We start from the raw sequence: 14245 nt of genomic DNA on the forward strand, positions 1-14245 counted from the left end.
AATAAACGTCAGTCGATTATAACCGATACCCGGCGTAACGTGTGTTCTCGTTCACTTATTACGCAGCGACTGGCCAAACCCTCTTCCATATTCCAAAATCCCTATCCGCCAAAACCCCTTTCCACTCCCTTCCTTTTTGTGCGGACGACGCGACAACATTCCCACTTGGCCCACCTTCGCGGGCCGAGATTGTCGACGCCGCGCCGCTACAAATGGTGGCTCCAGAGAGGAAATTATAATCCGTTATAATTTCTAAGTACGAACTCACGCTTAAGGTGTGCTGTCGCCCAAAGAACAGCAAGTGAAACGTCCCAAGTGGAGGTGATACATATCGTATCATCGTGACTGGATACACTTCTTCAGTGCGAGAAGCCAGTCCGCGAAAAACGCCACAGGCGAAAATGCGTTCCCTAAGGGGGTGATACATACCGTATCATCGAGGCTGGACCAAAGTTCTCCAGGGTGAGAAGCCAGCCCGCGTAATTAGTCACCGGTGTGTGACATGGTGTACTGTCGCCATTAAGAACAGTAAGTGAGTGTACCGTCAAACAAGTAAAAGTGCAGTGCATCACAAACTAAGACCAATTACCATATTGGCCGGAATCAATTTCCGTTAGGTGACTGGAACACAAGTGCTAATGCCAAGTGGTTCCAGCGTGAGAAGGTTTTCTCCCGATTCAACGCCGAATCGCACCAGGTGAGACAGTGAGTTCCTCACCAACAGACGGCTGGAGGCGTATTACAATCCAGTGTGAACTCTGTTCACCGAGCACACGCTCGCGTACGATCCGTGCATTATCACATCGATCGCAGGTATTCGCCCGAGTCGTGAGTACCATTCCGCGAACGATACCCGTTACGCGAAGAGATCTCCAAGGAGATCTGGACACCAGGAACAGGTCGTCCTACGGACAATCGGACTGAGAACCACAGGTGACCGGCCGACTCCGAAAAACATCCGCGACCGTTCAATCGGCACGGCAACCCGGAAAACCGGCGTTGCTAAGACGGAAAAGCAGAATAAATCTGCCAAGCTCCAAGGAGAGCAGTAAGCTGAGCCACATAAGAGGCATCGGCGATTAACCACGAGGTTAATAAACATAGTTGCAAGGGCAATTATAACGTCCATCGATACGGCTGGTAACCGGAGCAGCCCAAGCGCCAGTTCCTGAATCGTCGATTCATCCACCAGGAGGACCACCGACCCGCTTCGTCTAAGAAGGCAGCGAGGAAATCGAGGGCGAGACTCAAGAAACCCGAATCCTACGGTAAGTAAGGAAAAGGTAACGAGTCATTTCAAATTCACCGGAATTTGAACGGCAGGTAAGTGCCGGAATAACCCAACTTAAAAGGCGATCATCATGCCTTATAAATTCAAAACTAACCCCAAAGGCAATTGCCGCTTCTGCCTGGGGGAAGACGCAGAGGATGAGAAAATGGTCACATGTTTAGAGTGCGACCGCTATTTCCACCTTGAATGCGTAAAACTGACGCGCAAGCCGACACCACCTGAGAGTTGGCTTTGCCCCAAGTGTCAGAAAATCGCGTACGAACTCCATAGATTGGAGGAGTTAGCGAAAGTTCCTCCTGTAACCGAAAACAGGTTGGAAGCCCTCCTCGAGAGGATGATTATCGGGCAACAAGAGCAGGCCAAGGGGCAGAACGAGGAGCTTCAAAAGGCCGTTCTAAATATGACCCAATGCAAGGCAGAGTCTCCGCAAATTGAAATTTTGCTGAAAAGACAAGCCTTAATGCAATTACCGAAATTCGGGGGCAGTCCCAAGAACTGGCCAAACTTCAAGCGGACTTTTGACGACACAACTGAAGAAGGGGTATTTTCCGATTTGGAAAATCTGAACCGCCTCAAACAAGCATTGTGCGGTCCAGCCCTCAAGGGTGTACAACAATTGATGATGGAAGCACAAAACGTGCCAGAAATAATAAAGCGTTTAGAAGAGAAATTCGGAAGATCCGATCTTGTGTATTTGGAATTGTTATCCGAATTGCAGAAATTACGCAAGGATTCCAAAAACATAATCGCCGAAATGTCTTGCGCTCTGGAAAATATCGTCAAAAATGTTAACCTGATGAACAAACCAGCCTATCTGAACGATCATCGTTTAGTGATGGAATTGACGGCCAAGCTTCCGCATCCGATTCAGATCAAAAGAGCCGAATATATGACAGCCGCTAGATCGGCTTTAGATGTCCAAACCCTGGACAATCTGTGTGAGTGGCTCAAGCCGTTCGCCAAAACGGCGGACATGGTGGGAGCCATAAACGCCCATACACATAAGGGCAATATAAATCTACACAATCAGAACCCGGACAGAAAGTCGGGGGAGAAAAGCGAAAGCGAAAGGTTCAAGGGTAATGTAACCAGAACCTCTAACTGTCTTATTTGCAAGCAAACACATAACACCTTCAGATGTTTCGCCTTGACAAAGAGCCCACCTACCCAAAGGGCAAAGGTCGCGGCAAAGCACAAGCTGTGTCTTGGCTGTCTAGCGTCAGATAGACACGCGATCCAATATTGCAAATTTGCACAACAATGCGGCATCGGTGGATGCAAGGAGAAACACCATCGGATGCTACATGAAAGAAAGGTCAAAGTCCAAGAGCAACCGACCAATAATCATCACGAAGAAATACTATCTTCAAAGACCCATTATCAAGTGCTCCCGGTTAAATTGACGAACGGAAATAGATCAGTTGATACTTATGCGTTCTTAGACCCTGGCTCATCCGTAACATTGCTAGAGGCCGACGTAGCCCGTAAATTGCAATTAGAGGGAAGGGAGATACCACTACAACTAGTGTGGACACAGAATAAGAAATCAGAGGAAAATAATAGTCGTCAAGTAGAAATGACTATCAAGGGAGCATCTAAGAAAGGGTTCAAATTAAAAGACGTAAGAACAGTCAAGAACTTGAGACTGCCAGTCCAATCCTTCAACTACGAGGAAATGGCAAGCAAATATCCGTACCTGAAGGACTTACCAATCCAGTCTTTCAGCGATGCCCAACCCGCGCTTATGATAGGGTTAAATCATAATCATTTGCTGATGGGAACCGAACATAAATATGGCAAGATTGGAGAACCAATAGCCATGAAAACTAAATTGGGATGGCTAATCTACGGGAAACTGCCAAACGACTTCCATTCAAATTACTCCTTGATAATTCAAGAGGAAGACGAGCTTAAACAAATGATGTCCAAATATTTCTCAATAGAAGAATTCGGTGTAAAACAAATCGAAAAGTTACCCGAATCAGAGGCCGACCAAAAGGCAAGGGCCATCTTAAAGGACACACTAAAATTCAAAGACGGACATTACGAAGTCGGTCTATTGTGGAAAAATGAAAATCATAAATTCCCACTAAGCCTCGATTACGCCATGTCAAGGCTAATTAATCTGGAAAACAAATTAAACAAGGATCCAGAACTAAAGAAATGGGCTATCGACACATTCAGATCATACGTCGAAAAGGGTTACGCAAGAAAAATTACCCCGGCGGAATCAATAAAAAACGTACCTCAGCTCTTTTACCTACCACATTTTATAGTGATCAATAAAAACAAGATCCCTCTCAAACCCCGCTTAGTTTTCGACGCAGCAGCGAAGGTAAAAGGACAATCCCTTAACGACGCGCTGTTGTCAGGGCCAGATAGCACAACCTCATTATTCGGAATCCTCATAAGATTCCGAGAAGGAGAATATGCCATCTGCGGAGACATAAAAGAAATGTTTCATCAAGTTAAGATCCGCAAGGAGGATCAAAACGCTCAACGTTTCCTCTGGCGTGATTGCGAAAACCGCCGCCCCGATATTTACGTTATGCAAGTCATGACCTTTGGATCCACTTGTTCCCCATCATGCGCTCAAGCAGCAAAAAATGAGAATGCTGAACGTCTAAAGGGAAAGTACCCACTAGCACTATCACCATTAATCAATCAACACTACGTTGATGATTATAATGACAGCTTTAACTCATTCAAGGCCGCAAAGGAAGTAGTAGCTCAGATAATAAACGCACACGATGAAGGAGGCTTCTTCATCACAAAGTTTTGCTCAAACAACAAGGAATTGTTAAGCACAATACCAGCAGACAGGGTTGTTAGTAATATCGATTACGCCGCCGCGGTTTCTCTTCTTTTCTGTAGTCCTTTATTCCAATGGTTCAAAGCGATGGTTAAAGCGATGGTTAAAGCGATGGTTAAAGCGATGGTTAAAGCGACTCAAAATTAGTCCGATATACGCGGCGGATCGATTGTCACTCCGCAGATTCGTCCTTGTTCGCTTATCGTCGTCAGCGGTTCGTCCTCGCTCTCGCTCGTTTACACTCGCGCTGCACTCTCGCTTGCATGCAGTACCTCTTGTTAGCTATATGGCGTGCAATCAATCGGCGCGCGGCTGCTGGCAGGCTCTACCGATGGCGCTGCCATCGGTAACACTCCCCCCAAGTGCGCAGACCGACGTCTTCGTACTTTAGCCTGCGAGCAGCCGGCTCGCCTGACAGTTTTATGCGTTGTTTACTTTGCCCTGGTTCGCTTCGCCTGTCAAACTGTCAACCAGCGCGTGTGTCGTTCGTGTTCTTTTCGTGTTCAACTAATCTCAATCTCAATCAACTTTCCTTCTTTTCAACTGCTCGTAATCGTAAGGTTCTCTTTTCGCCCGCGGTCACCCCGCGGGCCTGGCCTATTCTGCTTTCGCGGCCCTATCAATATGCCCTTGCCGGCGTCCTTACTCATTGGTTCTGTCTATCTGTCTTTTAGATTCGCTTCTGTTTGGCCGTACCACCCTCGCTAGGATGGTACCATATGAACGTGTTAGTGGACGATCGTCTTGAAAATATGATGTGTCTCGAATCACCCGTGTTCGATGTGGATTCAATCGAGTCGAATGTGTGGCTAATGTCACCACGTGCACCAGTCAGCCCTTTGACCCGGGCCGGCGGGTACGATTGCCGCCTCCGCTTCTTATTCATCTTGATTTCGGAACCCTTTCCGGTCGATCCACTGCCAGCGCCGACGGTGGCGCCGTGAGCTTTCGGGTTCCTCTACGCTGAAGCTCGCATTCGAAGTCCTTTTCTGGCCACTCGCTTTCGACGTCGACAGGATGGTGCCGCTGTGGTGTGAGGCGGACCCGAGCGAGCTGCTGCTGCGCGGGGAACCGTTGTGCGAATGCGTCGAAGCAACCGTAAACGGCGGCACCCAGTCCGTACTCGGCGCAATGTCGGCGTCACTGTAGGCCTTCTTGGTCGCGATCGGGGCCACGGTTGGTAGAGGTGGCATCGCTGCACCACCGCAGGCATCGGCTACCGCGTTCGCCGCAGTCGGATCGCGAATATCGATGCCGGAGTTGTGGCACGGTTGCTTTACCAGCTGACCGTCGCTGGCTTCGATGATCGGAGGAATGGTCACCGCGTGGCCAGCCATCGGGCCGGTACCGACCGTCGAGTTGCAGGAGGCTGCCGTTGTCCCACCGCCCGCTTCCTCGTCGTTGAGAGATCTTCGAGATGGCGAGTGATCGCAATTACCTCTTAATCTGTCCTTGTAGGGTATGGCCCAGTGCTGATCCGGCGGACTTCTTCGCCGGGCCTCCGGTAAACCCATTGTGGGGTCTTCTAAGTGACCGCTCTTGCTTTGGTCGGTCTTATCGTCTGCTTTCGCGTGGTCCGACAACGACGGCTCGAGTGAGTTGTGTGCGTGGTCCCTGTCGGCGTCAACCGGAAACAGACTAGGCGACGGCTCGGCCGACGATGGTCTCGGTTCCGAATTGTCACCGCTCTCCGTCGAGTCACCGTGCAACCGCTGCAAGTTGTTCGGTGACACTAGGTCCCGTTCGAACGGGAACGCATCGCCGTCGGGGTCGTTGTTGCTCGAGCAGACCGACTCCTGATCGTCGCTACCTTCGATCAACCCTACGCTCGGCTCGGGAAACGTTTCATCCTTCGTCAGTGGCAGGTCTTTGCCCGGTGGATGCGTGTCGCGGCGAGAGCGCGGTTTCTCCGGTACCGGGTGATAGATTTCCGCCTCCTTGGAGCCCTGGAACGGAACATCTGGCGCTTCTTTACTGATCGTTTCCGTGTCCTGCCCTTCGTCGACCGTCGTCTTCGAGATGCTTTTGATCGCGAATTTGGTCGCACCTTTCGTTGCCCCGTCAGCCAACATACCGATGCTGTGGGGTTTATTATCGGCATTACCGCCGATATGAGACGCGGCTGCGTAGCACTGCATTTCAACGCTACTATCGTGAGCATTTACTGCTCGCTGCTGCTCGTCCTTCGCCGCCTGAACGGCTACTATGGTTTGACTCTGGTTGGTTCTCCCACAGATGGTCCATCCTAAGCGGGACTTAACAGCTACCGGCGCGTTTGCTGTGCCTTCTCGATATTTTAGCACCAGCCCTACTTGAAGATGCCCAATTCCGATGAGAAGTCTTGGGCGGGCGTTTTTGTATGACTCCAGTTGTATGCCCCGCAGATGCCTGTAGTTGGACTGTAGAGCTTTGCCGTCGAGGGATTGCTCTGGCAGGTCCAATTTCTGCACAGTCTTTACTCCAGGCAGCGTGTACTGGAGTCCCTTCGGCGCCCCCGAGATCTTCAGAGTCACGTTGCGTGACTTCTTTTCTACACGGGTGACTCCTCCAGTCCATTGCAGGTGCAGAGGCTGGTTGGGGCCCTCTAGGCCAAGCTCGTCCGCGAGACCGTCCTCCACCAGCGAGAAGTGCGACCCTTCATCAACGAAGGCCACTGCCTTGACTGGGCCGCTCTTACCGTGCAATACGACTGTATGGTATCGGAATAGAGGGCTGGCGTCACCAGCTTCGCGTTCCCTGCCGGTCTGAAAGCAGTGCACTGCGGCGGCTTCTCCTGCAATTGTCAATGGCTCACTCACGGTACTCTTCGTAGCTGCTACCCCGCGGTGCAGTAGTGCGTGGTGTTGGCCCGTACATCCTTCGCTGCCGCATGGCCTGGCGTTGCATGGACCCTTGTGTCTCCGCAGACAGACGAAACATAGGCGACTCTTTCTGGTGACCTGCCAACGTTTCTCTAGGTCCGTGTTGATGAAGCGGCTGCACCGATCTATCGTTCGGCATTCTCCCCCGCAGCCAGCACACGTATTTGCTAGCTGGGTGAACGTGCTGCTTGGTGCGGCCGTTCCGGGCCCAGGCACCTGGCGTGCGGCGCGATGCTCCGTCTCTATCTCCGGTGGTTCGTCTTTGTCCTGTGCCCAGGAGAGGGGGCTGAAGGTCTCTGCCGTCGTGTACAGCCATCGGCTGAACGTGGTGAGGTTCGGTGTCTCTCCAGGCGCCTGCATTGCCCACATTTGCTGCACCGAGATGGGTAGCTTCCCCAACAACTGGTGCAGTAGGGTGCTATTAAAGCAGTGCTCCGGTGCCCCGCAGACCTCGATGTTCGCCACACAATTCTGCACCGCTACCGCGAAGTCGATGAGCCCGCCCCAGTGTCCTTCCCGGACCGGCGGTAGACGGCTCATTTTCTCGGTTAACAAGTGCACTATGCGCAGGGGCTGACCGAAGCGCATCTTTAGGGTGGCGATCACCTTCCCTACGTTGTCCGGGTGGAGTAGGAGAGACTTGACCGTCTCGTACGCCTTCCCTCGTAGACTCCTCTCCAGTCTTATTATATTCTCATTTTCAGTGAAGCCACACATCCGTGTGCTCCTATTGAAGTTTGATATAAAGTTCGGCCATTGCTCCGGGTCGCCATTGAAGGCGGGTAACTCCTTCGGAACGGCTTGTCTCGCGGCCACCTGCGACCGCGACAGTTGAAATTCTCCCGCCGAATCGCCCCAGCTGTCACCGAATTCTGGTTCGGTGGCCATGCGGATTGCGGTCGAGCTGGCCGGCAGATGACGGGCCGCCTCGGTCGGGCTCTTTCGTGGACTTGTGCGAAAACGTGCTTGGTGCGGTGAAAAGTTTGTTCTCCATTCCTCCGCTCGATCGCTCATATCGGAACTCACCGACCCGACCGCAGAGAAGTCGCGCCGTAGAAGCGTCCATTTGTGCGCTTCGAGTTCCTTGAGCCGTTCCTGGGTCTCTCTCCGGAACTCTTCTCGTTCTCTCGCTAGCTGCGCGAACTCCTCGTTCCGCTGCGCGAGCTCTTTTTTCCGCTGCTGGGACTCTCTTTCTAGGCGTTCCAGCGCCAACAGCTTCCTTTCGTTCGCTTCGCGCTGCAGAGTGCTCGTTGAGCCTCTCACGCTCAGCACGATCCTTGGCGTGGGTTCCTCCGGCGCGCTCGGCGACGGTCGCTCTCGTGATGGTGCCGGGTTCGACGCCCCGGGTTGACCCCGTTCTAGGAGGGCACCGTCTTGTGGTGGCGTCTTCGCCTTGGTTCCTTTCCGGCGGGCTCCCCTTTGGCCTTTTGGCGCTTTCGCTGAGGGTGCTGGAGCATCTCCCGAAGGCGGCGTCCTCGCATTCGCCTTCGCACTCGTACCAGCTTTCACCGCGCCGCTTCCCGCCAAATCGTCGCTAGCCGCCATCGTGGATCCTTGCACCGATGTTACGCGTTCGACTCGTACCGAACTCTCGCGCCCGAAACCTCACTCTCGTGCACTAAACGTTTCACTCGCGCGTGAAGCCTTAGCTTCCGAAATATCCTTTTGAAGTTTCGAAATAATTTTGAGTGTTAGTAATATCGATTATGCCGCCGCGGTTTCTCTTCTTTTCTGTAGTCCTTTATTCCAATGGTTCAAAGCGATGGTTAAAGCGATGGTTAAAGCGATGGTTAAAGCGACTCAAAATTAGTCCGATATACGCGGCGGATCGATTGTCACTCCGCAGATTCGTCCTTGTTCGCTTATCGTCGTCAGCGGTTCGTCCTCGCTCTCGCTCGTTTACACTCGCGCTGCACTCTCGCTTGCATGCAGTACCTCTTGTTAGCTATATGGCGTGCAATCAATCGGCGCGCGGCTGCTGGCAGGCTCTACCGATGGCGCTGCCATCGGTAACAAGGGTAGATACAGAGAAAATTAAACCACTGGAAGATAAAAGCGAAGACTCATCTAAAATATTGGGAATATATTGGAACACCAACAAGGACAATATAGGTTTTCAAACCAAATTTGAAAAGTTGCCAACGGACGTTTATAGCAATCTGAGACCTCCTACAAAAAGAGAAGTGTTATCATACATCATGAGTTTCTTCGACCCACTGGGGTTAATATCTCATGTAACAATCCATGGCAAAATCCTCATGCAGGAACTTCACAAGGAAACCAGCGAGTGGGACAAGCCTATTTCACCTAAATCATGCGAAATGTGGATGTCATGGCTGAATGGGATAAAATTCACCAACAATATTCGCATCCCAAGATGGATATTAAAGACGCCATCATCAGAGGTTGAGCTACACATTTTCGTAGATGCATCCGAGAAAGCGTTTGCAGCAGTAATTTATGCAAGAAGCAACGCTACCCAAATTCCTCACATTGAACTGCTTGCAGCAAAAGCCAGAGTAGCTCCAATTAAAATCATGTCAATACCCAGATTGGAGTTACAAGCTGCACTACTGGGGGTAAGACTGTGGAACACGGTAAAAAATGAAACAAGACTGAAGGTTACGAGCTCCATCTTTTGGAGCGATTCTAAAACGGTGTTGGCATGGATAAATTCCACGCACCGAAAGTATAAACCATTCGTAGCCCACAGAATCGGTGAAATATTAGATACGACAACAGTCGATCAATGGCGCTGGGTCGCCTCGGCGGATAATCCAGCAGACGAAGCCACTAAGGAAATAACCAAACCATCAATTTGGTTAAAGGGCCCACAATTTCTACGAACACCCGAACACGAATGGCCACGGGCAAAGACAAAGGAAACCGAAGAAGAAATTTGTTTCGTCAACATACACCAACAGTACGATATAATTCAAGAGGACAATTTCTCAAGCTGGTTCAAACTGGTCAAAAGAACCTGCCTGCTACTAAAAATAATAGATTTCGGTCTTAAAAGAAACTTCAATAAATCATACAGCATGGCAGATCGCATAAGAGCCGAAAATATATTATATAGAAAGGCTCAAAGAGATATATACCCTGACGAAATTGCAGACCTTGAACAACACAAACATTTCACAACCATTGGGCCGCTATCGAAACTCACTCCCGAGCTAGATGAAAACGGGGTAATGAGATTTAAAAGTAGGTTAGAATTCGCTGAAAACCTACCAATTCCCACGAGGAAACCGATCATCCTACCCAACATGCATAAAATAACTCATCTGATAATACAATATTATCATGAGACTTACAATCATCAATCCGACAAGGTAGTCCTAGCTGCCTTACAACAGAAGTACCACATAAACGGGTTAAATGTTGCCTTTCGTTACGTAAAGGCCAAATGCCAATTCTGCAAAAACGCAAAGGCAAAACCAATTGCACCTATTATGGCACCATTGCCAGAATGTCGCACAAAGACTTTCGTTTTTCCATTTACGCACACCGGAATTGATTATTTCGGACCCTTCGACGTAAGCGTAAAGCGCTCAACGGAAAAACGCTGGGGGGTGATATTTACGTGTATGTCCACACGTGCGACACACCTGGAACTAGCAGAAAAGCTAGACACGGACTCATTTCTGGTATGTTTCATGAACTTCCAAGCTAGAAGAGGCGCAGTATCGCACGTTTACAGCGATAACGGTACAAACTTCGTAGGCGCCAAAAACGAACTGCATGAACTAATTAAACAAATCAACTCAACCATGAAAGCTGGAGAAGCCATGAAACTAAATATCGCATGGCATTTCAATCCACCCAAAGCACCACACTTCGGTGGCACCTGGGAACGCTTGATAAGGATCATCAAATCAAACTTAATAGCGATGATAAACAGCCGAGAACATCACCCGCCAACGGTGGAAGTTCTAAGATGCGCACTAACGCAAGCAGAGTTAATTTTAAACTCACGACCATTAACGGACATCCCATTAAATGGCGAAGGCGACGAACCCCTGACTCCCTTCCACATTCTCATCGGAAGAGCAGGCAATTGTTCAATACCACTGCAATTCGAAGCGCACAAATTAGAGCGCAAACATTGGCGATTGGCGGTATACTATCGGCAATACTGTTGGAAACGCTGGGAAAAACAATATCTCCCACTCATCGCTCAACGCCCAAAATGGAACAAGCTGTCCGAACCCCTAAAGGTAGACGATATAGTCGTCATTACCGACAACGAAAACCGCCAAAATTGGCTAAAGGGAAGAATAATCGAAGTCATGAAAGGTAAGGATGGTCAGGTGAGATCGGCCAAGGTAAAAACACTGCAAGGGATATATCACCGTCCAGTAACCAGTCTAGCGGTACTGGACGTTTACGACCATCAAAATGCACTAAATACAAGGGATAAACAGAAGGCTGACAAGCAAGTTAATCCCGAAGAAAAGTCCGTAGGCCTCATTCGAGGAGATGACGTTACTAAGCGCACACACAAAAAAACATTTAGCCAGAAGGCTACTATTCACCCGTGCTCCTGGGCTAACAAAGAGCTACAGGCTCAAACAAGGCACGTCACGGTGACTAAAATTGGGGCAGAACCCCTAACGCTCACTCCGCGCAAGCAAGAAGCGCCGAAAAGAGCCCCTAAGGTAATGCGATTGAATTCATGGGCACTCGTGGTCATGACGTTGTTGCTGTTCATCGGCCAAATTCTTGGACAATCCATGAATGGTCTAATTGCATACGATTGTGCACACAACGAAATAAACATTACCAGCTACTCCTTGATGAGTGTAGCATCGTGCGTACCACCCGCTAGAAACATAACGACTACTGAAACTAAAATCCAGGTACTACAACGCAGCCCGAAGACTTACGCGCACGTCCACCAATGTAAGGTAGTAATTAAAAGATCGATCAGACACTGCGGGGCATTTTCCCATACATCCGATTACGAAAAGGGGTATGCGTACATAGTTAAGCAATTTACGCCAGACGAATGCAAACAAGCGCAAAGGTTAGGAGAAATCTCTCTGTCGGTCGACCACAAAATCAGGGAGATCAGGCGAAATCAAACCACCCGAGGGGAAACGTTAATCGCCGGAAGCTTAGTAGGCTCAAAATGCAACGGCGGAGTCTACAAAACGTCTACCTACACCTGGGAGAACGCGCTGGTATGGTACGAGTACGAGATCACCATAAACGACTACATTACGACAGCGGACATCGAAAGCGACCAAATAGCGCTTCGAAACGGTATAGTCTGCCCTTACCGGCCTGGATGGTGCTTAGATGCGGAGATAGGCTACATCACCTGGGACGTCGATTTAAACCGACGATGCGAGGAACTGGACTTCGACATCATCTACGAAGGAAAGGTCAACAAAACGTTTGATGCCGATGAACCCAAGGATCGCCTAAACGCCGTCTACACGGTACTGAACGACAAAAATATGTTCTCCATACGAGCAAAAGATTCCACACAACTGTGCGGTTTCGACAGCTATGAAACCGACCATCCGCGAATCTTTATACTCGAGCTAAGTGGTTATCAATCGCCATTCAAACGTAAGGCGAGTCACGCAAGGAACATGGATCTTTTCACATACTTTAACTCCAAGATCACGCTCGTAGAAAACTACATGGGCCAGAAACTAAACGAAATATACACCACAGTAATGACGGAGGTGTGCAAGATTGATAAGGCCCTGATGGAAACCAAGCTAACGCTCGCTCGCTTGAATCCGAGTGAATTCGTTTCCAATCTAGTAAAACGGAGCGGATACACCGCAGTAGTAGCAGCCGAAGTCTTGTACATACTCGAGTGCAAGCCAGTATACGTTACCTACGAAAGCAAACTAGAATGCTACCAAGAAGTCCCGGTAAGGTACAACAACCGATCGATGTTTATCGCACCCGTCACGCGGATGCTGCAAACCAAAGGCACACAGATCGATTGCACCCCGTTATTACCGGCGAAATTCACCTTCGGCGGGAACTGGTATACGACCGACCAACGGCTTAGGGAAACCAAACCGCCGCAACAATTGACCACAGACCTAATAACCAGTTGGTCATACACGCCCCTACCAAGCCTAATGAAAAGCGGCGTCTACGACGCCGAAAGCCTCGAAAAAATGAAAGACATGGTTTACGAGCAGGGCAACAAACGAGTCGCCGCGTCCGTTTTGCATCAAATTATCGCAGGTCGCCACCCCGACCTGCAAGGATTCAGGTTTGATGCATTGGTATCCGAAAAGGTAATAGATAACGCTCTTCATAAATACTGGTCCAAATTGATATCGTGGTCCACATGGCTGGGAAATGTAACATCAACGGCGATCGGAATATACATGTTCGGCAGGATCATTAAATTCATAGTGGACACAATAATCCACGGAAGGATCCTGTACGACATCTACGGCCTAGGATGGCAATTGTGCGCTTCCCTATGGGATTCATTGACGACCTTCCTGACCCACCGCAACCAGCAGCGTCGTAACGCCGAGCCAGCCGCTCAGAAGGACCCGAAACAGTACCGAAAGAAACGCCGGCTTCCCGCTATCGAGGAAGAGGAGATCGAATCACAAGAAAACGGTATATAACCCGAAATTTCGAGACGACTCCTCACTTCAAGTCTCGACCCAGAATTTCTCAAGCGCCGCCGACTCGTCCAGCTTGCTTCCCACCGGTTCGCTCAGCGCCGCCAACTCGCCCGGCTTGCCCGTCAGCACCCGACCAGCTCCGCCAGCTCCGACAACCGTCTGCGTGCCCGACGAGTGCCCCCAGTGTCCACGAGCCCATCTGCATCACCACCGTGTACGGCTAAAACTTAAAATTATAATTGCAACAATCAATTCGCAGCCCGCTCCGTCTGCGTACAATTGTAGCGAGGCAAAGGGGGGAATAACAGCGTTCAAGTGGTAAAACGTTAAATATCGTTTTACCGGAAGGGGTATGTTGCGAACGCAGCACTCAGTATCACAAGAACTAGCCCACGGGAACCGTAAACGCGTACCGCTCCCACGCTTTAGAAAAAACCATAAATAATAAACCCATAAATGTCTCACCAAAAGGATTCAGATCAGGACTCGAGCAAAGCAATATTAAACAGATGCCATCAGGACAGAAAGTTACATGTACAGCATGTTAGACGCACATCTGGAAACACTCGAGGCGCATGCGTAACGAAGGAAGGAATAGAAGGATCCCAAAGGACATGCGCGACGCGCAGGATTATCGACGCACTCGAAGCATAAGTCAAGTGCA

The sequence above is a fragment of the Anopheles bellator genome, chromosome X (assembly GCF_943735745.2).
Source record: "Anopheles bellator chromosome X, idAnoBellAS_SP24_06.2, whole genome shotgun sequence".
NCBI classification, from domain to species: Eukaryota; Metazoa; Arthropoda; class Insecta; order Diptera; family Culicidae; genus Anopheles; species Anopheles bellator.